This window comes from Lissotriton helveticus, chromosome 11 (genome assembly GCF_964261635.1).
Source record: "Lissotriton helveticus chromosome 11, aLisHel1.1, whole genome shotgun sequence".
Taxonomy (NCBI): Eukaryota; Metazoa; Chordata; class Amphibia; order Caudata; family Salamandridae; genus Lissotriton; species Lissotriton helveticus.
In genome coordinates, this window is record NC_136072.1 from 38,197,303 (window position 1) to 38,221,446 (window position 24,144).

General features: G+C 43.6%; 25 non-coding genes across 25 annotated transcripts; all 25 read right to left on the reverse strand.

Annotated features, from left to right (window-relative positions):
• Positions 1-958: 958 nt before the first annotated feature.
• On the reverse strand, positions 959-1,030 carry TRNAG-UCC (transfer RNA glycine (anticodon UCC)). Its single transcript has one exon. It is a non-coding gene; the product is annotated as a tRNA-Gly (tRNA).
• A 547-nt stretch (positions 1,031-1,577) lies between these two features.
• TRNAM-CAU (transfer RNA methionine (anticodon CAU)) lies at positions 1,578-1,649 on the reverse strand. Its single transcript has one exon. It is a non-coding gene; the product is annotated as a tRNA-Met (tRNA).
• An 894-nt stretch (positions 1,650-2,543) lies between these two features.
• On the reverse strand, positions 2,544-2,615 carry TRNAG-CCC (transfer RNA glycine (anticodon CCC)). Its single transcript has one exon. It is a non-coding gene; the product is annotated as a tRNA-Gly (tRNA).
• A 1,249-nt stretch (positions 2,616-3,864) lies between these two features.
• TRNAG-UCC (transfer RNA glycine (anticodon UCC)) lies at positions 3,865-3,936 on the reverse strand. Its single transcript has one exon. It is a non-coding gene; the product is annotated as a tRNA-Gly (tRNA).
• Positions 3,937-6,047: 2,111 nt separating this feature from the next.
• TRNAM-CAU (transfer RNA methionine (anticodon CAU)) lies at positions 6,048-6,119 on the reverse strand. Its single transcript has one exon. It is a non-coding gene; the product is annotated as a tRNA-Met (tRNA).
• Positions 6,120-6,747: 628 nt separating this feature from the next.
• On the reverse strand, positions 6,748-6,819 carry TRNAG-UCC (transfer RNA glycine (anticodon UCC)). Its single transcript has one exon. It is a non-coding gene; the product is annotated as a tRNA-Gly (tRNA).
• A 547-nt stretch (positions 6,820-7,366) lies between these two features.
• Positions 7,367-7,438, reverse strand: TRNAM-CAU (transfer RNA methionine (anticodon CAU)). The gene has a single exon. It is a non-coding gene; the product is annotated as a tRNA-Met (tRNA).
• A 628-nt stretch (positions 7,439-8,066) lies between these two features.
• Positions 8,067-8,138, reverse strand: TRNAG-UCC (transfer RNA glycine (anticodon UCC)). The gene has a single exon. It is a non-coding gene; the product is annotated as a tRNA-Gly (tRNA).
• Positions 8,139-8,685: 547 nt separating this feature from the next.
• On the reverse strand, positions 8,686-8,757 carry TRNAM-CAU (transfer RNA methionine (anticodon CAU)). Its single transcript has one exon. It is a non-coding gene; the product is annotated as a tRNA-Met (tRNA).
• Positions 8,758-9,636: 879 nt separating this feature from the next.
• TRNAG-CCC (transfer RNA glycine (anticodon CCC)) lies at positions 9,637-9,708 on the reverse strand. Its single transcript has one exon. It is a non-coding gene; the product is annotated as a tRNA-Gly (tRNA).
• A 549-nt stretch (positions 9,709-10,257) lies between these two features.
• TRNAM-CAU (transfer RNA methionine (anticodon CAU)) lies at positions 10,258-10,329 on the reverse strand. Its single transcript has one exon. It is a non-coding gene; the product is annotated as a tRNA-Met (tRNA).
• A 628-nt stretch (positions 10,330-10,957) lies between these two features.
• Positions 10,958-11,029, reverse strand: TRNAG-UCC (transfer RNA glycine (anticodon UCC)). The gene has a single exon. It is a non-coding gene; the product is annotated as a tRNA-Gly (tRNA).
• Positions 11,030-11,577: 548 nt separating this feature from the next.
• Positions 11,578-11,649, reverse strand: TRNAM-CAU (transfer RNA methionine (anticodon CAU)). The gene has a single exon. It is a non-coding gene; the product is annotated as a tRNA-Met (tRNA).
• Positions 11,650-12,532: 883 nt separating this feature from the next.
• On the reverse strand, positions 12,533-12,604 carry TRNAG-CCC (transfer RNA glycine (anticodon CCC)). Its single transcript has one exon. It is a non-coding gene; the product is annotated as a tRNA-Gly (tRNA).
• Positions 12,605-13,153: 549 nt separating this feature from the next.
• Positions 13,154-13,225, reverse strand: TRNAM-CAU (transfer RNA methionine (anticodon CAU)). The gene has a single exon. It is a non-coding gene; the product is annotated as a tRNA-Met (tRNA).
• A 628-nt stretch (positions 13,226-13,853) lies between these two features.
• Positions 13,854-13,925, reverse strand: TRNAG-CCC (transfer RNA glycine (anticodon CCC)). Its single transcript has one exon. It is a non-coding gene; the product is annotated as a tRNA-Gly (tRNA).
• Positions 13,926-15,793: 1,868 nt separating this feature from the next.
• Positions 15,794-15,865, reverse strand: TRNAM-CAU (transfer RNA methionine (anticodon CAU)). Its single transcript has one exon. It is a non-coding gene; the product is annotated as a tRNA-Met (tRNA).
• Positions 15,866-16,758: 893 nt separating this feature from the next.
• Positions 16,759-16,830, reverse strand: TRNAG-CCC (transfer RNA glycine (anticodon CCC)). Its single transcript has one exon. It is a non-coding gene; the product is annotated as a tRNA-Gly (tRNA).
• A 1,251-nt stretch (positions 16,831-18,081) lies between these two features.
• TRNAG-UCC (transfer RNA glycine (anticodon UCC)) lies at positions 18,082-18,153 on the reverse strand. Its single transcript has one exon. It is a non-coding gene; the product is annotated as a tRNA-Gly (tRNA).
• A 1,486-nt stretch (positions 18,154-19,639) lies between these two features.
• TRNAG-CCC (transfer RNA glycine (anticodon CCC)) lies at positions 19,640-19,711 on the reverse strand. The gene has a single exon. It is a non-coding gene; the product is annotated as a tRNA-Gly (tRNA).
• A 1,249-nt stretch (positions 19,712-20,960) lies between these two features.
• TRNAG-UCC (transfer RNA glycine (anticodon UCC)) lies at positions 20,961-21,032 on the reverse strand. Its single transcript has one exon. It is a non-coding gene; the product is annotated as a tRNA-Gly (tRNA).
• Positions 21,033-21,579: 547 nt separating this feature from the next.
• Positions 21,580-21,651, reverse strand: TRNAM-CAU (transfer RNA methionine (anticodon CAU)). The gene has a single exon. It is a non-coding gene; the product is annotated as a tRNA-Met (tRNA).
• Positions 21,652-22,547: 896 nt separating this feature from the next.
• TRNAG-CCC (transfer RNA glycine (anticodon CCC)) lies at positions 22,548-22,619 on the reverse strand. The gene has a single exon. It is a non-coding gene; the product is annotated as a tRNA-Gly (tRNA).
• A 551-nt stretch (positions 22,620-23,170) lies between these two features.
• On the reverse strand, positions 23,171-23,242 carry TRNAM-CAU (transfer RNA methionine (anticodon CAU)). The gene has a single exon. It is a non-coding gene; the product is annotated as a tRNA-Met (tRNA).
• A 628-nt stretch (positions 23,243-23,870) lies between these two features.
• On the reverse strand, positions 23,871-23,942 carry TRNAG-UCC (transfer RNA glycine (anticodon UCC)). Its single transcript has one exon. It is a non-coding gene; the product is annotated as a tRNA-Gly (tRNA).
• Positions 23,943-24,144: the final 202 nt, after the last annotated feature.

The following is a 24,144-nucleotide window of genomic DNA, read 5'->3' on the forward strand; positions in this document are numbered from 1 at the left end:
GCAGAACAAAAAGGGAAGAATGAAATTCAAAGCCTGCACAGAAAAGTGTTTGAAGGTCCCACCAGTCATGTATGCTTATTATTGTGTGTCTTTACTTTCAAAGTACAGGGTGGATCCTTTGACACTCCCTCTCTTGTATTTCAGCAGACACAGGTAGTTGAGAAGTCTTATATCACTTAGCTGGCACAAGCTTGCGCTTTTCCTTTCCGGCAGCGTGGAAATGACAGCTTGGTCCTTGGAAGAAAAATCAAGCAAAATTAGCAGAGGATGGTTTCGATCCATCGACCTTTGGGTTATGGGCCCAGCACGCTTCCGCTGCGCCACTCTGCTCCTTTTTCAGAAGGTTCTCTTTATGCAGATGAGGAGCATTCAGGGGAGTGACGTGGGCGTTCGGGACGTGAGAGGACGATGGGCAGGAAACTGTGCAAATTTGAAGCATCCATCCTTCCTGCTGCAGTCAGAGGCTCTTTCCAAGGACATCTGCCTCTTGGATTCCTCTCAACTTGCCTTCTGATAAAACATTTTGTGAGCCGCAGTTACCTTCGGCGCCTACAAGGTGGCGCTACATTCAGGTGAGAGCACAAGTATGCCCAAAATATTGGGGACTTTTGGCAGATTTATCGATGGATTTTACATATTTTTTTCAGAGGCTAGACATTACCTAGGAATGCTTTTTAACATAGAGATGCTTTAGTTATAATGTGTGGTCGGGCCTCAGCCCGTTCATTGTCTTCCCACTGTAACATATTTATTACCAGCTCATGTGAGTGGTGACTCTGCTTTATGAAACTTATCATATAGTAGGACAATGAGTATAGCAGAAGGGGCGATCGAGATGCTTGCCTACATATTTGTTTATTTTTTATATATTGGCTGATTAATCTGTTCATGATATTTCCATTTTGTGACATGTTGCATTAAAATATATCCTGATTGCAGAATATATAAGAATTGGTACTGCGTTGGCCGGGAATCGAACCCGGGTCAACTGCTTGGAAGGCAGCTATGCTCACCACTATACCACCAACGCCCTCTGATCTGTGCAATCTCGGTTCTAAACATTACGACCCTGAGTTCAATGTCTATCTTGCACCAGCTTCAATGGTGCATTTGGTTTAGATACCAACATGAGAAGCAGTAGAAAGGTTTTAGCAGATTGTAAGGAACTGGGATTGAAGCCAAGGACAAAGCTGTGAAGAAGAGAAGAATGGTAAGCAGCAGTACAAATAATGGATATGAACATATAGAGGCAGCATGGGAAGCAAAGCAGCGAAAAGAAAGAGAGAACATTCCAGGAAATGCCCAGGAGATAGATAAGAGCAGAACAAAAAGGGAAGAATGATATTCAAAGCATGCCCAGAAAAGTGTGTGAAGGTCCCACCAGTCATTTATGCTTATTATTGTGTGTCTTTACTTTCAAGGTACAGGGTGGATCCTTTGACGATCCCTCTCTTGTATTTCAGCAGACACAGATAGTTCAGAAGTCGTTTCTACCATAGCTGGCACAAGCTTGCGCTTTTCCTTGCTGGCAGCCTGGAAATGACAGCTTGGTCCTTGGAAGAAAAATCAAGCAAAATTAGCAGAGGATGGTTTCGATCCATCGACCTCTGGGTTATGGGCCCAGCACGCTTCCGCTGCGCCACTCTGCTGCTTTGGGAAAGTGTTCTCTTTATGCAGATGAGGAGCATTCAGCAGAGTAGCGTGGGATTGGTCGGGCTCTCACCTCATTTGCCTAAGTATATCGCAAGGCATGCTGGGTATAGAAAAACTTCATCTTCCCCTCTCACAATCAGTCATAACTGAAAGTCAGACACTCTCAGGCACTAGCCGTTTCAAACCTTTATCAAGACAGCAGCTCTTGAACCCTCTATATCTCTCTCTGTGATACTAGCGCTAGCATGCTCAGGATTTGGCTTTACCTGGGTGCCAGAGATCTACCCGGTGAGGGCTTGCCCGGTGTGAGGCTTTTGAGCGTTTGGGAGCGTTGTGGACGTTGGACAGGAAACTATGCAAATTTGAATCATCCAACCTTCCTGCTGCAGTGAGACGCTCTTTCCATGGACATCTGCCTCTTGGATTCCTCTCAACTTGCCTTCTGATAAAACATTTTGTGAGCCGCAGTTACCTTCGACAGCTACAAGGTGGCGCTACATGCAGGTGAGAGCACAAGTATGCACAAAATGTTAAGGACTTTTGACAGATTTATCGGTGGATCTTGTATATTTTTTTCAGAGGCTAGATATTGCCTAGAAATGCTTTCTAACATAGAGATGCTAGAGTTATAATGTCTGGTCGGGCCTCAGCCCTTTCATTGTCTGCCCACTGTAACATATTTATTACCAGCACATGTGAGTGGTGACTCTGCTTTATGAAACTTATCATATATTAGGACAATGAATGTAGCAGAAGGGGCAATCGAGAGGTTTGCCTACGTATTTGTTTATTTCTTTATATATGGCTGATTAATCTGTTCATGATATTTCCATTTTGTGAAATGTTGAATTAAAGTATATCCTGCTTGCAGAATATATAAGTATTTGCATTGCGTTGGCCGGGAATCGAACCTGGGTCAACTGCTTGGGAAGCAGCTATGCTCACCACTATACCACCAAAGCCCTCTGACATTTGCGCTCTCGGTTCTAAATATTATGACTCAGAGATCAATGACTATCTTGCACCAGCTTCAATGGTGCATTTGGTTTAGATATCAACATGAAAAGCAGTAGAACGTTATTTGCAGAGGGTAAGGAACTGGGGATTAAAACCAAGGACAAAGCTGTGCAGAAGAGAAGAATGGAAAGCAGCAGTACAATTATTATATATATAACATATAGAGGCAGCAAGGGAAGCAAAGCAGGGAAGAGAAAGAGAGAACATTCCATGAAATGCCCAGGAGATAGATAAGAGCAGAACAAAAAGGGAAGAATGAAATTCAAAGCCTGCACAGAAAAGTGTTTGAAGGTCCCACCAGTCATGTATGCTTATTATTGTGTGTCTTTACTTTCAAAGTACAGGGTGGATCCTTTGACACTCCCTCTCTTGTATTTCAGCAGACACAGGTAGTTGAGAAGTCTTATATCACTTAGCTGGCACAAGCTTGCGCTTTTCCTTTCCGGCAGCGTGGAAATGACAGCTTGGTCCTTGGAAGAAAAATCAAGCAAAATTAGCAGAGGATGGTTTCGATCCATCAACCTCTGGGTTATGGGCCCAGCACGCTTCCGCTGCGCCACTCTGCTCCTTTTTCAGAGTGTTCTCTTTATGCAGATGAGGAGCGTTCAGGGGAGTGACGTGGGCGTTCGGGACGTGAGAGGACGATGGGCAGGAAACTGTGCAAATTTGAAGCATCCATCCTTCCTGCTGCAGTCAGAGGCTCTTTCCAAGGACATCTGCCTCTTGGATTCCTCTCAACTTGCCTTCTGATAAAACATTTTGTGAGCCGCAGTTACCTTCGGCGCCTACAAGGTGGCGCTACATTCAGGTGAGAGCACAAGTATGCCCAAAATATTGGGGACTTTTGCCAGATTTATCGATGGATTTTACATATTTTTTTCAGAGGCTAGACATTACCTAGGAATGCTTTTTAACATAGAGATGCTTTAGTTATAATGTGTGGTTGGGCCTCAGCCCGTTCATTGTCTTCCCACTGTAACATATTTATTACCAGCTCATGTGAGTGGTGACTCTGCTTTATGAAACTTATCATATAGTAGGACAATGAGTATAGCAGAAGGGGCGATCGAGATGCTTGCCTACATATTTGTTTATTTTTTATATAATGGCTGATTAATCTGTTCATGATATTTCCATTTTGTGACATGTTGCATTAAAATATATCCTGATTGCAGAATATATAAGAATTGGTACTGCGTTGGCCGGGAATCGAACCCGGGTCAACTGCTTGGAAGGCAGCTATGCTCACCACTATACCACCAACACCCTCTGATCTGTGCAATCTCGGTTCTAAACATTACGACCCTGAGTTCAATGTCTATCTTGCACCAGCTTCAATGGTGCATTTGGTTTAGATACCTTACATGAGAAGCAGTAGAAAGGTTTTAGCAGATTGTAAGGAACTGGGATTGAAACCAAGGACAAAGCTGTGAAGAAGAGAAGAATGGTAAGCAGCAGTACAAATAATGGATATGAACATATAGAGGCAGCATGGGAAGCAAAGCAGGGAAAAGAAAGAGAGAACATTCAAGGAAATGCCCAGGAGATAGATAAGAGCAGAACAAAAAGGGAAGAATGATATTCAAAGCATGCCCAGAAAAGTGCTTGAAGGTCCCACCAGTCATTTATGCTTATTATTGTGTGTCTTTACTTTCAAGGTACAGGGTGGATCCTTTGACGATCCCTCTCTTGTATTTCAGCAGACACAGATAGTTCAGAAGTCGTTTCTACCATAGCTGGCACAAGCTTGCGCTTTTCCTTGCTGGCAGCCTGGAAATGACAGCTTGGTCCTTGGAAGAAAAATCAAGCAAAATTAGCAGAGGATGGTTTCGATCCATCGACCTCTGGGTTATGGGCCCAGCACGCTTCTGCTGCTTTGGGAAAGTGTTCTCTTTATGCAGATGAGGAGCATTCAGCAGAGTAGCGTGGGATTGGTCGGGCTCTCACCTCAATTGCCTAAGTATATCGCAAGGCATGCTGGGTATAGAAAAACTTCATCTTCCCCTCTCACAATCAGTCATAACTGAAAGTCAGACACTCTCAGGCACTAGCCGTTTCAAACCTTTATCAAGACAGCAGCTCTTGAACCCTCTATATCTCTCTCTGTGATACTAGCGCTAGCATGCTCAGGATTTGGCTTTACCTGGGTGCCAGAGATCTACCCGGTGAGGGCGAGGCTTTTGAGCGTTTGGGAGCGTTGTGGACGTTGGACAGGAAACTATGCAAATTTGAATCATCCAACCTTCCTGCTGCAGTGAGACGCTCTTTCCATGGACATCTGCCTCTTGGATTCCTCTCAACTTGCCTTCTGATAAAATATTTTGTGAGCCGCAGTTACCTTCGACAGCTACAAGGTGGCGCTACATGCAAGTGAGAGCACAAGTATGCACAAAATGTTAAGGACTTTTGACAGATTTATCGGTGGATCTTGTATATTTTTTTCAGAGGCTAGATATTGCCTAGAAATGCTTTCTAACATAGAGATGCTAGAGTTATAATGTCTGGTCGGGCCTCAGCCCTTTCATTGTCTGCCCACTGTAACATATTTATTACCAGCACATGTGAGTGGTGACTCTGCTTTATGAAACTTATCATATATTAGGACAATGAATGTAGCAGAAGGGGCGATCGAGAGGTTTGCCTACGTATTTGTTTATTTCTTTATATATGGCTGATTAATCTGTTCATGATATTTCCATTTTGTGAAATGTTGAATTAAAGTATATCCTGCATGCAGAATATATAAGTATTTGCATTGCGTTGGCCGGGAATCAAACCCGGGTCAACTGCTTGGGAAGGAGCTATGCTCTCCACTATACCACCAACGCCCTCTGACATTTGCGCTCTCGGTTCTAAATATTATGACTCAGAGATCAATGACTATCTTGCACCAGCTTCAATGGTGCATTTGGTTTAGATACCAACATGAAAAGCAGTAGAACGTTATTTGCAGAGGGTAAGGAACTGGGGATTAAAACCAAGGACAAAGCTGTGCAGAAGAGAAGAATGGAAAGCAGCAGTACAATTGATATATATATAACATATAGAGGCAGCAAGGGAAGCAAAGCAGGGAAGAGAAAGAGAGGACATTCCATGAAATGCCCAGGAGATAGATAAGAGCAGAACAAAAAGGGAAGAATGAAATTCAAAGCCTGCACAGAAAGGTGTTTGAAGGTCCCACCAGTCATGTATGCTTATTATTGTGTGTCTTTACTTTCAAAGTACAGGGTGGATCCTTTGACACTCCCTTTCTTGTATTTCAGCAGACACAGGTAGTTGAGAAGTCTTATATCACTTAGCTGGCACAAGCTTGCGCTTTTCCTTTCCGGCAGCGTGGAAATGACAGCTTGGTCCTTGGAAGAAAAATCAAGCAAAATTAGCAGAGGATGGTTTCGATCCATCGACCTCTGGGTTATGGGCCCAGCACGCTTCCGCTGCGCCACTCTGCTCCTTTTTCAGAAGGTTCTCTTTATGCAGATGAGGAGCACTCAGGGGAGTGACGTGGGCGTTCGGGACGTGAGAGGACGATGGGCAGGAAACTGTGCAAATTTGAAGCATCCATCCTTCCTGCTGCAGTCAGAGGCTCTTTCCAAGGACATCTGCCTCTTGGATTCCTCTCAACTTGCCTTCTGATAAAACATTTTGTGAGCCGCAGTTACCTTCGGCGCCTACAAGGTGGCGCTACATTCAGGTGAGAGCACAAGTGTGCCCAAAATATTGGGGACTTTTGCCAGATTTATCGATGGATTTTACATATTTTTTTCAGAGGATAGACATTACCTAGGAATGCTTTTTAACATAGAGATGCTTTAGTTATAATGTGTGGTCGGGCCTCAGCCCGTTCATTGTCTTCCCACTGTAACATATTTATTACCAGCTCATGTGAGTGGTGACTCTGCTTTATGAAACTTATAATATAGTAGGACAATGAGTATAGCAGAAGGGGCGATCGAGATGCTTGCCTACATATTTGTTTATTTTTTATATAATGGCTGATTAATCTGTTCATGATATTTCCATTTTGTGACATGTTGCATTAAAATATATCCTGATTGCAGAATATATAAGAATTGGTACTGCGTTGGCCGGGAATCGAACCCGGGTCAACTGCTTGGAAGGCAGCTATGCTCACCACTATACCACCAACGCCCTCTGATCTGTGCAATCTCGGTTCTAAACATTACGACACTGAGTTCAATGTCTATCTTGCACCAGCTTCAATGGTGCATTTGGTTTAGATACCAACATGAGAAGCAGTAGAAAGGTTTTAGCAGATTGTAAGGAACTGGGATTGAAACCAAGGACAAAGCTGTGAAGAAGAGAAGAATGGTAAGCAGCAGTACAAATAATGGATATGAACATATAGAGGCAGCATGGGAAGCAAAGCAGGGAAAAGAAAGAGAGAACATTCCAGGAAATGCCCAGGAGATAGATAAGAGCAGAACAAAAAGGGAAGAATGAAATTCAAAGCCTGCACAGAAAGGTGTTTGAAGGTCCCACCAGTCATGTATGCTTATTATTGTGTGTCTTTACTTTCAAAGTACAGGGTGGATCCTTTGACACTCCCTTTCTTGTATTTCAGCAGACACAGGTAGTTGAGAAGTCTTATATCACTTAGCTGGCACAAGCTTGCGCTTTTCCTTTCCGGCAGCGTGGAAATGACAGCTTGGTCCTTGGAAGAAAAATCAAGCAAAATTAGCAGAGGATGGTTTCGATCCATCGACCTCTGGGTTATGGGCCCAGCACGCTTCCGCTGCGCCACTCTGCTCCTTTTTCAGAAGGTTCTCTTTATGCAGATGAGGAGCACTCAGGGGAGTGACGTGGGCGTTCGGGACGTGAGAGGACGATGGGCAGGAAACTGTGCAAATTTGAAGCATCCATCCTTCCTGCTGCAGTCAGAGGCTCTTTCCAAGGACATCTGCCTCTTGGATTCCTCTCAACTTGCCTTCTGATAAAACATTTTGTGAGCCGCAGTTACCTTCGGCGCCTACAAGGTGGCGCTACATTCAGGTGAGAGCACAAGTGTGCCCAAAATATTGGGGACTTTTGCCAGATTTATCGATGGATTTTACATATTTTTTTCAGAGGATAGACATTACCTAGGAATGCTTTTTAACATAGAGATGCTTTAGTTATAATGTGTGGTCGGGCCTCAGCCCGTTCATTGTCTTCCCACTGTAACATATTTATTACCAGCTCATGTGAGTGGTGACTCTGCTTTATGAAACTTATAATATAGTAGGACAATGAGTATAGCAGAAGGGGCGATCGAGATGCTTGCCTACATATTTGTTTATTTTTTATATAATGGCTGATTAATCTGTTCATGATATTTCCATTTTGTGACATGTTGCATTAAAATATATCCTGATTGCAGAATATATAAGAATTGGTACTGCGTTGGCCGGGAATCGAACCCGGGTCAACTGCTTGGAAGGCAGCTATGCTCACCACTATACCACCAACGCCCTCTGATCTGTGCAATCTCGGTTCTAAACATTACGACACTGAGTTCAATGTCTATCTTGCACCAGCTTCAATGGTGCATTTGGTTTAGATACCAACATGAGAAGCAGTAGAAAGGTTTTAGCAGATTGTAAGGAACTGGGATTGAAACCAAGGACAAAGCTGTGAAGAAGAGAAGAATGGTAAGCAGCAGTACAAATAATGGATATGAACATATAGAGGCAGCATGGGAAGCAAAGCAGGGAAAAGAAAGAGAGAACATTCCAGGAAATGCCCAGGAGATAGATAAGAGCAGAACAAAAAGGGAAGAATGATATTCAAAGCATGCCCAGAAAAGTGTGTGAAGGTCCCACCTGTCATTTATGCTTATTATTGTGTGTCTTTACTTTCAAGGTACAGGGTGGATCCTTTGACGATCCCTCTCTTGTATTTCAGCAGACACAGATAGTTCAGAAGTCGTTTCTACCATAGCTGGCACAAGCTTGCGCTTTTCCTTGCTGGCAGCCTGGAAATGACAGCTTGGTCCTTGGAAGAAAAATCAAGCAAAATTAGCAGAGGATGGTTTCGATCCATCGACCTCTGGGTTATGGGCCCAGCACGCTTCCGCTGCGCCACTCTGCTGCTTTGGGAAAGTGTTCTCTTTATGCAGATGAGGAGCATTCAGCAGAGTAGCGTGGGATTGGTCGGGCTCTCACCTCATTTGCCTAAGTATATCGCAAGGCATGCTGGGTATAGAAAAACTTCATCTTCCCCTCTCACAATCAGTCATAACTGAAAGTCAGACACTCTCAGGCACTAGCCGTTTCAAGCCTTTATCAAGACAGCAGCTCTTGAACCCTCTATATCTCTCTCTGTGATACTAGCGCTAGCATGCTCAGGATTTGGCTTTACCTGGGTGCCAGAGATCTACCCGGTGTGAGGCTTTTGAGCGTTTGGGAGCGTTGTGGACGTTGGACAGGAAACTATGCAAATTTGAATCATCCAACCTTCCTGCTGCAGTGAGACGCTCTTTCCATGGACATCTGCCTCTTGGATTCCTCTCAACTTGCCTTCTGATAAAACATTTTGTGAGCCGCAGTTACCTTCGACAGCTACAAGGTGGCGCTACATGCAGGTGAGAGCACAAGTATGCACAAAATGTTAAGGACTTTTGACAGATTTATCGGTGGATCTTGTATATTTTTTTCAGAGGCTAGATATTGCCTAGAAATGCTTTCTAACATAGAGATGCTAGAGTTATAATGTCTGGTCGGGCCTCAGCCCTTTCATTGTCTGCCCACTGTAACATATTTATTACCAGCACATGTGAGTGGTGACTCTGCTTTATGAAACTTATCATATATTAGGACAATGAATGTAGCAGAAGGGGCAATCGAGAGGTTTGCCTACGTATTTGTTTATTTCTTTATATATGGCTGATTAATCTGTTCATGATATTTCCATTTTGTGAAATGTTGAATTAAAGTATATCCTGCTTGCAGAATATATAAGTATTTGCATTGCGTTGGCCGGGAATCGAACCTGGGTCAACTGCTTGGGAAGCAGCTATGCTCACCGCTATACCACCAACGCCCTCTGACATTTGCGCTCTCGGTTCTAAATATTATGACTCAGAGATCAATGACTATCTTGCACCAGCTTCAATGGTGCATTTGGTTTAGATATCAACATGAAAAGCAGTAGAACGTTATTTGCAGAGGGTAAGGAACTGGGGATTAAAACCAAGGACAAAGCTGTGCAGAAGAGAAGAATGGAAAGCAGCAGTACAATTAATATATATATAACATATAGAGGCAGCAAGGGAAGCAAAGCAGGGAAGAGAAAGAGAGAACATTCCATGAAATGCCCAGGAGATAGATAAGAGCAGAACAAAAAGGGAAGAATGAAATTCAAAGCCTGCACAGAAAAGTGTTTGAAGGTCCCACCAGTCATGTATGCTTATTATTGTGTGTCTTTACTTTCAAAGTACAGGGTGGATCCTTTGACACTCCCTCTCTTGTATTTCAGCAGACACAGGTAGTTGAGAAGTCTTATATCACTTAGCTGGCACAAGCTTGCGCTTTTCCTTTCCGGCAGCGTGGAAATGACAGCTTGGTCCTTGGAAGAAAAATCAAGCAAATTTAGCAGAGGATGGTTTCGATCCATCGACCTCTGGGTTATGGGCCCAGCACGCTTCCGCTGCGCCACTCTGCTCCTTTTTCAGAGTGTTCTCTTTATGCAGATGAGGAGCATTCAGGGGAGTGACGTGGGCGTTCGGGACGTGAGAGGACGATGGGCAGGAAACTGTGCAAATTTGAAGCATCCATCCTTCCTGCTGCAGTCAGAGGCTCTTTCCAAGGACATCTGCCTCTTGGATTCCTCTCAACTTGCCTTCTGATAAAACATTTTGTGAGCCGCAGTTACCTTCGGCGCCTACAAGGTGGCGCTACATTCAGGTGAGAGCACAAGTATGCCCAAAATATTGGGGACTTTTGCCAGATTTATCGATGGATTTTACATATTTTTTTCAGAGGCTAGACATTACCTAGGAATGCTTTTTAACATAGAGATGCTTTAGTTATAATGTGTGGTTGGGCCTCAGCCCGTTCATTGTCTTCCCACTGTAACATATTTATTACCAGCTCATGTGAGTGGTGACTCTGCTTTATGAAACTTATCATATAGTAGGACAATGAGTATAGCAGAAGGGGCGATCGAGATGCTTGCCTACATATTTGTTTATTTTTTATATAATGGCTGATTAATCTGTTCATGATATTTCCATTTTGTGACATGTTGCATTAAAATATATCCTGATTGCAGAATATATAAGAATTGGTACTGCGTTGGCCGGGAATCGAACCCGGGTCAACTGCTTGGAAGGCAGCTATGCTCACCACTATACCACCAACACCCTCTGATCTGTGCAATCTCGGTTCTAAACATTACGACCCTGAGTTCAATGTCTATCTTGCACCAGCTTCAATGGTGCATTTGGTTTAGATACCTTACATGAGAAGCAGTAGAAAGGTTTTAGCAGATTGTAAGGAACTGGGATTGAAACCAAGGACAAAGCTGTGAAGAAGAGAAGAATGGTAAGCAGCAGTACAAATAATGGATATGAACATATAGAGGCAGCATGGGAAGCAAAGCAGGGAAAAGAAAGAGAGAACATTCAAGGAAATGCCCAGGAGATAGATAAGAGCAGAACAAAAAGGGAAGAATGATATTCAAAGCATGCCCAGAAAAGTGCTTGAAGGTCCCACCAGTCATTTATGCTTATTATTGTGTGTCTTTACTTTCAAGGTACAGGGTGGATCCTTTGACGATCCCTCTCTTGTATTTCAGCAGACACAGATAGTTCAGAAGTCGTTTCTACCATAGCTGGCACAAGCTTGCGCTTTTCCTTGCTGGCAGCCTGGAAATGACAGCTTGGTCCTTGGAAGAAAAATCAAGCAAAATTAGCAGAGGATGGTTTCGATCCATCGACCTCTGGGTTATGGGCCCAGCACGCTTCCGCTGCGCCACTCTGCTGCTTTGGGAAAGTGTTCTCTTTATGCAGATGAGGAGCATTCAGCAGAGTAGCGTGGGATTGGTCGGGCTCTCACCTCAATTGCCTAAGTATATCGCAAGGCATGCTGGGTATAGAAAAACTTCATCTTCCCCTCTCACAATCAGTCATAACTGAAAGTCAGACACTCTCAGGCACTAGCCGTTTCAAACCTTTATCAAGACAGCAGCTCTTGAACCCTCTATATCTCTCTCTGTGATACTAGCGCTAGCATGCTCAGGATTTGGCTTTACCTGGGTGCCAGAGATCTACCCGGTGAGGGCGAGGCTTTTGAGCGTTTGGGAGCGTTGTGGACGTTGGACAGGAAACTATGCAAATTTGAATCATCCAACCTTCCTGCTGCAGTGAGACGCTCTTTCCATGGACATCTGCCTCTTGGATTCCTCTCAACTTGCCTTCTGATAAAATATTTTGTGAGCCGCAGTTACCTTCGACAGCTACAAGGTGGCGCTACATGCAAGTGAGAGCACAAGTATGCACAAAATGTTAAGGACTTTTGACAGATTTATCGGTGGATCTTGTATATTTTTTTCAGAGGCTAGATATTGCCTAGAAATGCTTTCTAACATAGAGATGCTAGAGTTATAATGTCTGATCGGGCCTCAGCCCTTTCATTGTCTGCCCACTGTGACATATTTATTACCAGCACATGTGAGTGGTGACTCTGCTTTATGAAACTTATCATATAGTAGGACAATGAATGTAGCAGAAGGGGCGATCAAGAGGTTTGCCTACGTATTTGTTTATTTCTTTATATATGGGTGATTAATCTGTTCATGATATTTCCATTTTGTGAAATGTTGAATTAAAGTATATCCTGCTTGCAGAATATATAAGTATTTGCATTGCGTTGGCCGGGAATCGAACCCAGGTCAACTGCTTGGGAAGCAGCTATGCTCACCACTGTACCACCAACGCCCTCTGACATTTGCGCTCTCGGTTCTAAATATTATGACTCAGAGATCAATGACTATCTTGCACCAGCTTCAATGGTGCATTTGGTTTAGATATCAACATGAAAAGCAGTAGAACGTTATTTGCAGAGGGTAAGGAACTGGGGATTAAAACCAAGGACAAAGCTGTGCAGAAGAGAAGAATGGAAAGCAGCAGTACAATTAATATATATATAACATATAGAGGCAGCAAGGGAAGCAAAGCAGGGAAGAGAAAGAGAGAACATTCCATGAAATGCCCAGGAGATAGATAAGAGCAGAACAAAAAGGGAAGAATGAAATTCAAAGCCTGCACAGAAAAGTGTTTGAAGGTCCCACCAGTCATGTATGCTTATTATTGTGTGTCTTTACTTTCAAAGTACAGGGTGGATCCTTTGACACTCCCTCTCTTGTATTTCAGCAGACACAGGTAGTTGAGAAGTCTTATATCACTTAGCTGGCACAAGCTTGCGCTTTTCCTTTCCGGCAGCGTGGAAATGACAGCTTGGTCCTTGGAAGAAAAATCAAGCAAAATTAGCAGAGGATGGTTTCGATCCATCGACCTCTGGGTTATGGGCCCAGCACGCTTCCGCTGCGCCACTCTGCTCCTTTTTCAGAGTGTTCTCTTTATGCAGATGAGGAGCATTCAGGGGAGTGACGTGGGCGTTCGGGACGTGAGAGGACGATGGGCAGGAAACTGTGCAAATTTGAAGCATCCATCCTTCCTGCTGCCGTCAGAGGCTCTTTCCAAGGACATCTGCCTCTTGGATTCCTCTCAACTTGCCTTCTGATAAAACATTTTGTGAGCCGCAGTTACCTTCGGCGCCTACAAGGTGGCGCTACATTCAGGTGAGAGCACAAGTATGCCCAAAATATTGGGGACTTTTGCCAGATTTATCGATGGATTTTACATATTTTTTTCAGAGGCTAGACATTACCTAGGAATGCTTTTTAACATAGAGATGCTTTAGTTATAATGTGTGGTCGGGCCTCAGCCCGTTCATTGTCTTCCCACTGTAACATATTTATTACCAGCTCATGTGAGTGGTGACTCTGCTTTATGAAACTTATCATATAGTAGGACAATGAGTATAGCAGAAGGGGCGATCGAGAGGTTTGCCTACGTATTTGTTTATTTCTTTATATATGGCTGATTAATCTGTTCATGATATTTCCATTTTGTGAAATGTTGAATTAAAGTATATCCTGCTTGCAGAATATATAAGTATTTGCATTGCGTTGGCCGGGAATCGAACCCGGGTCAACTGCTTGGGAAGCAGCTATGCTCACCACTATACCATCAACGCCCTCTGACATTTGCGCTCTCGGTTCTAAATATTATGACTCAGAGATCAATGACTATCTTGCACCTGCTTCAATGGTGCATTTGGTTTAGATACCAACATGAAAAGCAGTAGAACGTTATTTGCAGAGGGTAAGGAACTGGGGATTAAAACCAAGGACAAAGCTGTGCAGAAGAGAAGAATGGAAAGCAGCAGTACAATTAATATATATATAACATATAGAGGCAGCAAGGGAAGCAAAGCAGGGAAGAGAAAGAGAGAACATTCCATGAAATGCCCAGGAGATAGATAAGAGCAGAACAAAAAGGGAAGAATGAAATTCAAAGCCTGCACAGAAAAGTGTTTGAAGGTCCCACCAGTCATGTATGCTTATTATTGTGTGTCTTTACTTTCAAAGTACAGGGTGGATCCTTTGACACTCCCTCTCTTGTATTTCAGCAGACACAGATAGTTGAGAAGTCTTATATCACTTAGCTGGCACAAGCTTGCGCTTTTCCTTTCCGGCAGCGTGGAAATGACAGCTTGGTCCTTGGAAGAAAAATCAAGCAAAATTAGCATAGGATGGTTTCGATCCATCGACCTCTGGGTTATGGGCCCAGCACGCTTCTGCTGCGCCACTCTGCTCCTTTTTCAGAGTGTTCTCTTTATGCAGATGAGGAGCATTCAGGGGAGTGACGTGGGCGTTCGGGACGTGAGAGGACGATGGGCAGGAAACTGTGCAATTTTGAAGCATTCATCCTTCCTGCTGCAGTCAGAGGCTCTTTCCAAGGACATCTGCCTCTTGGATTCCTCTCAACTTGCCTTCTGATAAAACATTTTGTGAGCCGCAGTTACCTTCGGCGCCTACAAGGTGGCGCTACATTCAGGTGAGAGCACAAGTATGCCCAAAATATTGGGGACTTTTGCCAGATTTATCGATGGATTTTACATATTTTTTTCAGAGGCTAGACATTACCTAGGAATGCTTTTTAACATAGAGATGCTTTAGGTATAATGTGTGGTCGGGCCTCAGCCCGTTCATTGTCTTCCCACTGTAACATATTTATTACCAGCTCATGTGAGTGGTGACTCTGCTTTATGAAACTTATCATATAGTAGGACAATGAGTATGGCAGAAGGGGCGATCGAGATGCTTGCCTACATATTTGTTTATTTTTTATATAATGGCTGATTAATCTGTTCATGATATTTCCATTTTGTGACATGTTGCATTAAAATATATCCTGATTGCAGAATATATAAGAATTGGTACTGCGTTGGCCGGGAATCGAACCCGGGTCAAATGCTTGGAACTCAGCTATGCTCACCACTATACCACCAACGCCCTCTGATCTGTGCAATCTCGGTTCTAAACATTACGACCCTGAGTTCAATGTCTATCTTGCACCAGCTTCAATGGTGCATTTGGTTTAGATACCAACATGAGAAGCAGTAGAAAGGTTTTAGCAGATTGTAAGGAACTGGGATTGAAACCAAGGACAAAGCTGTGAAGAAGAGAAGAATGGTAAGCAGCAGTACAAATAATGGATAAGAACATATAGAGGCAGCATGGGAAGCAAAGCAGGGAAAAGAAAGAGAGAACATTCCAGGAAATGCCCAGGAGATAGATAAGAGCAGAACAAAAAGGGAAGAATGATATTCAAAGCATGCCCAGAAAAGTGTTTGAAGGTCCCACCAGTCATTTATGCTTATTATTGTGTGTCTTTACTTTCAAGGTACAGGGTGGATCCCTTGACGATCCCTCTCTTGTATTTCAGCAGACACAGATAGTTCAGAAGTCGTTTCTACCATAGCTGGCACAAGCTTGTGCTTTTCCTTGCTGGCAGCCTTAAAATGACAGCTTGGTCCTTGGAAGCAAAATCAAGCAAAATTAGCAGAGGATGGTTTCGATCCATCGACCTCTGGGTTATGGGCCCAGCACGCTTCCGCTGCGCCACTCTGCTGCTATGGGAAAGTGTTCTCTTTATGCAGATGAGGAGCATTCAGCAGAGTAGCGTGGGATTGGTCGGGCTCTCACCTCATTTGCCTAAGTATATCACAAGGCATGCTGGGTATAGAAAAACTTCATCTTCCCCTCTCGCAATCAGTCATAACTGAAAGTCAGACATTCTCAGGCACTAGCCGTTTCAAACCTTTATCAAGACAGCAGCTCTTGAACCTCTATATCTCTCTCTGTGATACTAGCGCTAGCATGCTCAGGATTTGGCTTTACCTGGGTGCCAGAGATCTACCCGGTGAGGGCTTGCCCGGTGTGAGGCTTTTGAGCATTTGGGAGCGTTGTGGACGTTGGACAGGAAACTATGCAAATTTGAATCATCCAACCTTCCTGCTGCATTGAGACGCTCTTTCCATGGACATCTGCCCCTTGGATTCCTCTCAACTTGCCTTCTGATAAAACATTTTGTGAGCCGCAGGTACCTTCGACAGCTACAAGGTGGCGCTACATGCAGGTGAGAGCACAAGTATGCACAAAATGTTAAGGACTTTTGACAGATTTATCGGTGGATCTTGTATATTTTTTTCAGAGGCTAGATATTGCCTAGAAATGCTTTCTAACATAGAGATTCTAGAGTTATAATGTCTGGTCGGGCCTCAGCCCTTTCATTGTCTGCCCACTGTAACATATTTATTACCAGCACATGTGAGTGGTGACTCTGCTTTATGAAACTTATCATATATTAGGCCAATGAATGTAGCAGAAGGGGCGATCGAGAGGTTTGCCTACGTATTTGTTTATTTCTTTATATATGGCTGATTAATCTGTTCATGATATTTCCATTTTGTGAAATGTTGAATTAAAGTATATCCTGCTTGCAGAATATATAAGTATTTGCATTGCGTTGGCCGGGAATCGAACCCGGGTCAACTGCTTGGGAAGCAGCTATGCTCACCACTATACCACCAACGCCCTCTGACATTTGCGCTCTCGGTTCTAAATATTATGACCCAGAGATCAATGACTATCTTGCACCAGCTTCAATGGTGCATTTGGTTTAGATACCAACATGAAAAGCAGTAGAACGTTATTTGCAGAGGGTAAGGAACTGGGGATTAAAACCAAGGACAAAGCTGTGCAGATGAGAAGAATGGAAAGCAACAGTACAATTAATATATATATATAACATATAGAGGCAGCAAGGGAAGCAAAGCAGGGAAGAGAAAGAGAGAACATTCCATGAAATGTCCAGGAGATAGATAAGAGCAGAACAAAAAGGGAAGAATGAAATTCAAAGCCTGCACAGAAAAGTGTTTGAAGGTCCCACCAGTCATGTATGCTTATTATTGTGTGTCTTTACTTTCAAAGTATAGGGTGGATCCTTTGACACTCCCTCTCTTGTATTTCAGCAGACACAGATAGTTGAGAAGTCTTATATCACTTAGCTGGCACAAGCTTGCGCTTTTCCTTTCCGGCAGCGTGGAAATGACAGCTTGGTCCTTGGAAGAAAAATCAAGCAAAATTAGCAGAGGATGGTTTCGATCCATTGACCTCTGGGTTATGGGCCCAGCACGCTTCCGCTGCGCCACTCTGCTCCTTTATCAGAGTGTTCTCTTTATGCAGATGAGGAGCATTCAGGGGAGTGACGTGGGCGTTCGGGACGTGAGAGGACGATGGGCAGGAAACTGTGCAAATTTGAAGCATCCATCCTTCCTGCTGCAGTCAGAGGCTCTTTCCAAGAACATCTGCCTCTTGGATTCCTCTCAACTTGCCTTCTGATAAAACATTTTGTGAGCCGCAGTTACCTTCGGCGCCTACAAGGTGGCGCTACATTCAGGTGAGAGCACAAGTATGCCCAAAATATTGGGGACTTTTGCCAGATTTATCGATGGATTTTACATATTTTTTTCAGAGGCTAGACATTACCTAGGAATGCTTTTTAACATAGAGATGCTTTAGGTATAATGTGTGGTCGGGCCTCAGCCCGTTCATTGTCTTCCCACTGTAACATATTTATTACCAGCTCATGTGAGTGGTGACTCTGCTTTATGAAACTTATCATATAGTAGGACAATGAGTATGGCAGAAGGGGCGATCGAGATGCTTGCCTACATATTTGTTTATTTTTTATATAATGGCTGATTAATCTGTTCATGATATTTCCATTTTGTGACATGTTGCATTAAAATATATCCTGATTGCAGAATATATAAGAATTGGTACTGCGTTGGCCGGGAATCGAACCCGGGTCAACTGCTTGGAAGGCAGCTATGCTCAACACTATACCACCAACGCCCTCTGATCTGTGCAATCTCGGTTCTAAACATTACGACCCTGAGTTCAATGTCTATCTTGCACCAGCTTCAATGGTGCATTTGGTTTAGATACCAACATGAGAAGCAGTAGAAAGGTTTTAGCAGATTGTAAGGAACTGGGATTGAAACCAAGGACAAAGCTGTGAAGAAGAGAAGAATGGTAAGCAGCAGTACAAATAATGGATATGAACATATAGAGGCAGCATGGGAAGCAAAGCAGGGAAAAGAAAGAGAGAACATTCCAGGAAATGCCCAGGAGATAGATAAGAGCAGAACAAAAAGGGAAGAATGATATTCAAAGCATGCCCAGAAAAGTGTGTGAAGGTCCCACCAGTCATTTATGCTTATTATTGTGTGTCTTTACATTCAAGGTACAGGGTGGATCCCTTGACGATCCCTCTCTTGTATTTCAGCAGACACAGATAGTTCAGAAGTCGTTTCTACCATAGCTGGCACAAGCTTGCGCTTTTCCTTGCTGGCAGCCTGGAAATGACAGCTTGGTCCTTGGAAGAAAAATCAAGCAAAATTAGCAGAGGATGGTTTCGATCCATCGACCTCTGGGTTATGGGCCCAGCACGCTTCCGCTGCGCCACGCTGCTGCTTTGGGAAAGTGTTCTCTTTATGCAGATGAGGAGCATTCAGCAGAGTAGCGTGGGATTGGTCGGGCTCTCACCTCATTTGCCTAAGTATATCGCAAGGCATGCTGGGTATAGAAAAACGTCATCTTCCCCTCTCACAATCAGTCATAACTGAAAGTCAGACACTCTCAGGCACTAGCCGTTTCAAACCTTTATCAAGACAGCAGCTCTTGAACCCTCTATATCTCTCTCTGTGATACTAGCGCTAGCATGCTCAGGATTTGGCTTTACCTGGGTGCCAGAGATCTACCCGGTGAGGGCTTGCCCGGTGTGAGGCTTTTGAGCGTTTGGGAGCGTTGTGGACGTTGGACACGAAACTATGCAAATTTGAATCATCCAACCTTCCTGCTGCAGTAAGACGCTCTTTCCATGGACATCTGCCTCTTGGATTCCTCTCAACTTGCCTTCTGATAAAACATTTTGTGAGCCGCAGTTACCTTCGACAGCTACAAGGTGGCGCTACATGCAGGTGAGAGCACAAGTATGCACAAAATGTTAAGGACTTTTGACAGATTTATCGGTGGATCTTGTATATTTTTTTCAGAGGCTAGATATTGCCTAGAAATGCTTTCTAACATAGAGATGCTAGAGTTATAATGTCTGCCCACTGTAACATATTTATTACCAGCACATGTGAGTGGTGACTCTGCTTTATGAAACTTATCATATATTAGGACAATGAATGTAGCAGAAGGGGCGATCGAGAGGTTTGCCTACGTATTTGTTTATTTCTTTATATATGGCTGATTAATCTGTTCATGATATTTCCATTTTGTGAAATGTTGAATTAAAGTATATCCTGCTTGCAGAATATATAAGTATTTGCATTGCGTTGGCCGGGAATCGAACCCGGGTCAACTGCTTGGGAAGCAGCTATGCTCACCACTATACCACCAACGCCCTCTGACATTTGCGCTCTCGGTTCTAAATATTATGACTCAGAGATCAATGACTATCTTGCACCTGCTTCAATGGTGCATTTGGTTTAGATACCAACATGAAAAGCAGGAGAACGTTATTTGCAGAGGGTAAGGAACTGGGGATTAAAACCAAGGACAAAGCTGTGCAGAAGAGAAGAATGGAAAGCAGCAGTACAATTAATATATATATAACATATAGAGGCAGCAAGGGAAGCAAAGCAGGGAAGAGAAAGAGAGAACATTCCATGAAATGCCCAGGAGATAGATAAGAGCAGAACAAAAAGGGAAGAATGAAATTCAAAGCCTGCACAGAAAAGTGTTTGAAGGTCCCACCAGTCATGTATGCTTATTATTGTGTGTCTTTACTTTCAAAGTACAGGGTGGATCCTTTGACACTCCCTCTCTTGTATTTCAGCAGACACAGATAGTTGAGAAGTCTTATATCACTTAGCTGGCACAAGCTTGCGCTTTTCCTTTCCGGCAGCGTGGAAATGACAGCTTGGTCCTTGGAAGAAAAATCAAGCAAAATTAGCATAGGATGGTTTCGATCCATCAACCTCTGGGTTATGGGCCCAGCACGCTTCCGCTGCGCCACTCTGCTCCTTTTTCAGAGTGTTCTCTTTATGCAGATGAGGAGCATTCAGGGGAGTGACGTGGGCGTTCGGGACGTGAGAGGACGATGGGCAGGAAACTGTGCAATTTTGAAGCATTCATCCTTCCTGCTGCAGTCAGAGGCTCTTTCCAAGGACATCTGCCTCTTGGATTCCTCTCAACTTGCCTTCTGATAAAACATTTTGTGAGCCGCAGTTACCTTCGGCGCCTACAAGGTGGCGCTACATTCAGGTGAGAGCACAAGTATGCCCAAAATATTGGGGACTTTTGCCAGATTTATCGATGGATTTTACATATTTTTTTCAGAGGCTAGACATTACCTAGGAATGCTTTTTAACATAGAGATGCTTTAGTTATAATGTGTGGTCGGGCCTCAGCCCGTTCATTGTCTTCCCACTGTAACATATTTATTACCAGCTCATGTGAGTGGTGACTCTGCTTTATGAAACTTATCATATAGTAGGACAATGAGTATAGCAGAAGGGGCGATCGAGATGCTTGCCTACATATTTGTTTATTTTTTATATAATGGCTGATTAATCTGTTCATGATATTTCCATTTTGTGACATGTTGCATTAAAATATATCCTGATTGCAGAATATATAAGAATTGGCACTGCGTTGGCCGGGAATCGAACCCGGGTCAACTGCTTGGAAGGCAGCTATGCTCACCACTATACCACCAACGCCCTCTGATCTGTGTAATCTCGGTTCTCAACATTACGACCCTGAGTTCAATGTCTATCTTGCACCAGCTTCAATGGTGCATTTGGTTTAGATACCAACATGAGAAGCAGTAGAAAGGTTTTAGCAGATTGTAAGGAACTGGGATTGAAACCAAGGACAAAGCTGTGAAGAAGAGAAGAATGGTAAGCAGCAGTACAAATAATGGATAAGAACATATAGAGGCAGCATGGGAAGCAAAGCAGGGAAAAGAAAGAGAGAACATTCCAGGAAATGCCCAGGAGATAGATAAGAGCAGAACAAAAAGGGAAGAATGATATTCAAAGCATGCCCAGAAAAGTGTTTGAAGGTCCCACCAGTCATTTATGCTTATTATTGTGTGTCTTTACTTTCAAGGTACAGGGTGGATCCCTTGACGATCCCTCTCTTGTATTTCAGCAGACACAGATAGTTCAGAAGTCGTTTCTACCATAGCTGGCACAAGCTTGCGCTTTTCCTTGCTGGCAGCCTTAAAATGACAGCTTGGTCCTTGGAAGAAAAATCAAGCAAAATTAGCAGAGGATGGTTTCGATCCATCGACCTCTGGGTTATGGGCCCAGCACGCTTCCGCTGCGCCACTCTGCTGCTTTGGGAAAGTGTTCTCTTTATGCAGATGAGGAGCATTCAGCAGAGTAGCGTGGGATTGGTCGGGCTCTCACCTCATTTGCCTAAGTATATCGCAAGGCATGCTGGGTATAGAAAAACTTCATCTTCCCCTCTCGCAATCAGTCATAACTGAAAGTCAGACATTCTCAGGCACTAGCCGTTTCAAACCTTTATCAAGACAGCAGCTCTTGAACCCTCTATATCTCTCTCTCTGATACTAGCGCTAGCATGCTCAGGATTTGGCTTTACCTGGGTGCCAGAGATCTACCCGGTGAGGGCTTGCCCGGTGTGAGGCTTTTGAGTGCGTTCGGGACGTGAGTGGACGTTGGACAGGAAACTATGCAAATTTGAATCATCCAACCTTCCTGCTGCATTGAGACGCTCTTTCCATGGACATCTGCCCCTTGGATTCCTCTCAACTTGCCTTCTGATAAAACATTTTGTGAGCCGCAGGTACCTTCGACAGCTACAAGGTGGCGCTACATGCAGGTGAGAGCACAAGTATGCACAAAATGTTAAGGACTTTTGACAGATTTATCGGTGGATCTTGTATATTTTTTTCAGAGGCTAGATATTGCCTAGAAATGCTTTCTAACATAGAGATGCTAGAGTTATAATGTCTGGTCGGGCCTCAGCCCTTTCATTGTCTGCCCACTGTAACATATTTATTACCAGCACATGTGAGTGGTGACTCTGCTTTATGAAACTTATCATATATTAGGCCAATGAATGTAGCAGAAGGGGCGATCAAGAGGTTTGCCTACGTATTTGTTTATTTCTTTATATATGGCTGATTAATCTGTTCATGATATTTCCATTTTGTGAAATGTTGAATTAAAGTATATCCTGCTTGCAGAATATATAAGTATTTGCATTGCGTTGGCCGGGAATCGAACCCGGGTCAACTGCTTGGGAAGCAGCTATGCTCACCACTATACCACCAACGCCCTCTGACATTTGCGCTCTCGGTTCTAAATATTATGACCCAGAGATCAATGACTATCTTGCACCAGCTTCAATGGTGCATTTGGTTTAGATACCAACATGAAAAGCAGTAGAACGTTATTTGCAGAGGGTAAGGAACTGGGGATTAAAACCAAGGACAAAGCTGTGCAGATGAGAAGAATGGAAAGCAACAGTACAATTAATATATATATATAACATATAGAGGCAGCAAGGGAAGCAAAGCAGGGAAGAGAAAGAGAGAACATTCCATGAAATGTCCAGGAGATAGATAAGAGCAGAACAAAAAGGGAAGAATGAAATTCAAAGCCTGCACAGAAAAGTGTTTGAAGGTCCCACCAGTCATGTATGCTTATTATTGTGTGTCTTTACTTTCAAAGTACAGGGTGGATCCTTTGACACTCCCTCTCTTGTATTTCAGCAGACACAGATAGTTGAGAAGTCTTATATCACTTAGCTGGCACAAGCTTGCGCTTTTCCTTTCCGGCAGCGTGGAAATGACAGCTTGGTCCTTGGAAGAAAAATCAAGCAAAATTAGCAGAGGATGGTTTCGATCCATCGACCTCTGGGTTATGGGCCCAGCACGCTTCCGCTGCGCCACTCTGCTCCTTTATCAGAGTGTTCTCTTTATGCTGATGAGGAGCATTCAGGGGAGTGACGTGGGCGTTCGGGACGTGAGAGGACGATGGGCAGGAAACTGTGCAAATTTGAAGCATCCATCCTTCCTGCTGCAGTCAGAGGCTCTTTCCAAGAACATCTGCCTCTTGGATTCCTCTCAACTTGCCTTCTGATAAAACATTTTGTGAGCCGCAGTTACCTTCGGCGCCTACAAGGTGGCGCTACATTCAGGTGAGAGCACAAGTATGCCCAAAATATTGGGGACTTTTGCCAGATTTATCGATGGATTTTACATATTTTTTTCAGAGGCTAGACATTACCTAGGAATGCTTTTTAACATAGAGATGCTTTAGTTACAATGTGTGGTCGGGCCTCAGCCCTTTCATTGTCTGCCCACTGTAACATATTTATTACCAGCTCATGTGAGTGGTGACTCTGCTTTATGAAACTTATCATATAGTAGGACAATGAGTATAGCAGAAGGGGCGATCGAGATGCTTGCCTACATATTTGTTTATTTTTTATATAATGGCTGATTAATCTGTTCATGATATTTCCATTTTGTGACATGTTGCATTAAAATATATCCTGATTGCAGAATATATAAGAATTGGTACTGCGTTGGCCGGGAATCGAACCCGGGTCAACTGCTTGGAAGGCAGCTATGCTCACCACTATACCACCAACGCCCTCTGATCTGTGCAATCTCGGTTCTAAACATTACGACCCTGAGTTCAATGTCTATCTTGCACCAGCTTCAATGGTGCATTTGGTTTAGATACCAACATGAGAAGCAGTAGAAAGGTTTTAGCAGATTGTAAGGAACTGGGATTGAAACCAAGGACAAAGCTGTGAAGAAGAGAAGAATGGTAAGCAGCAGTACAAATAATG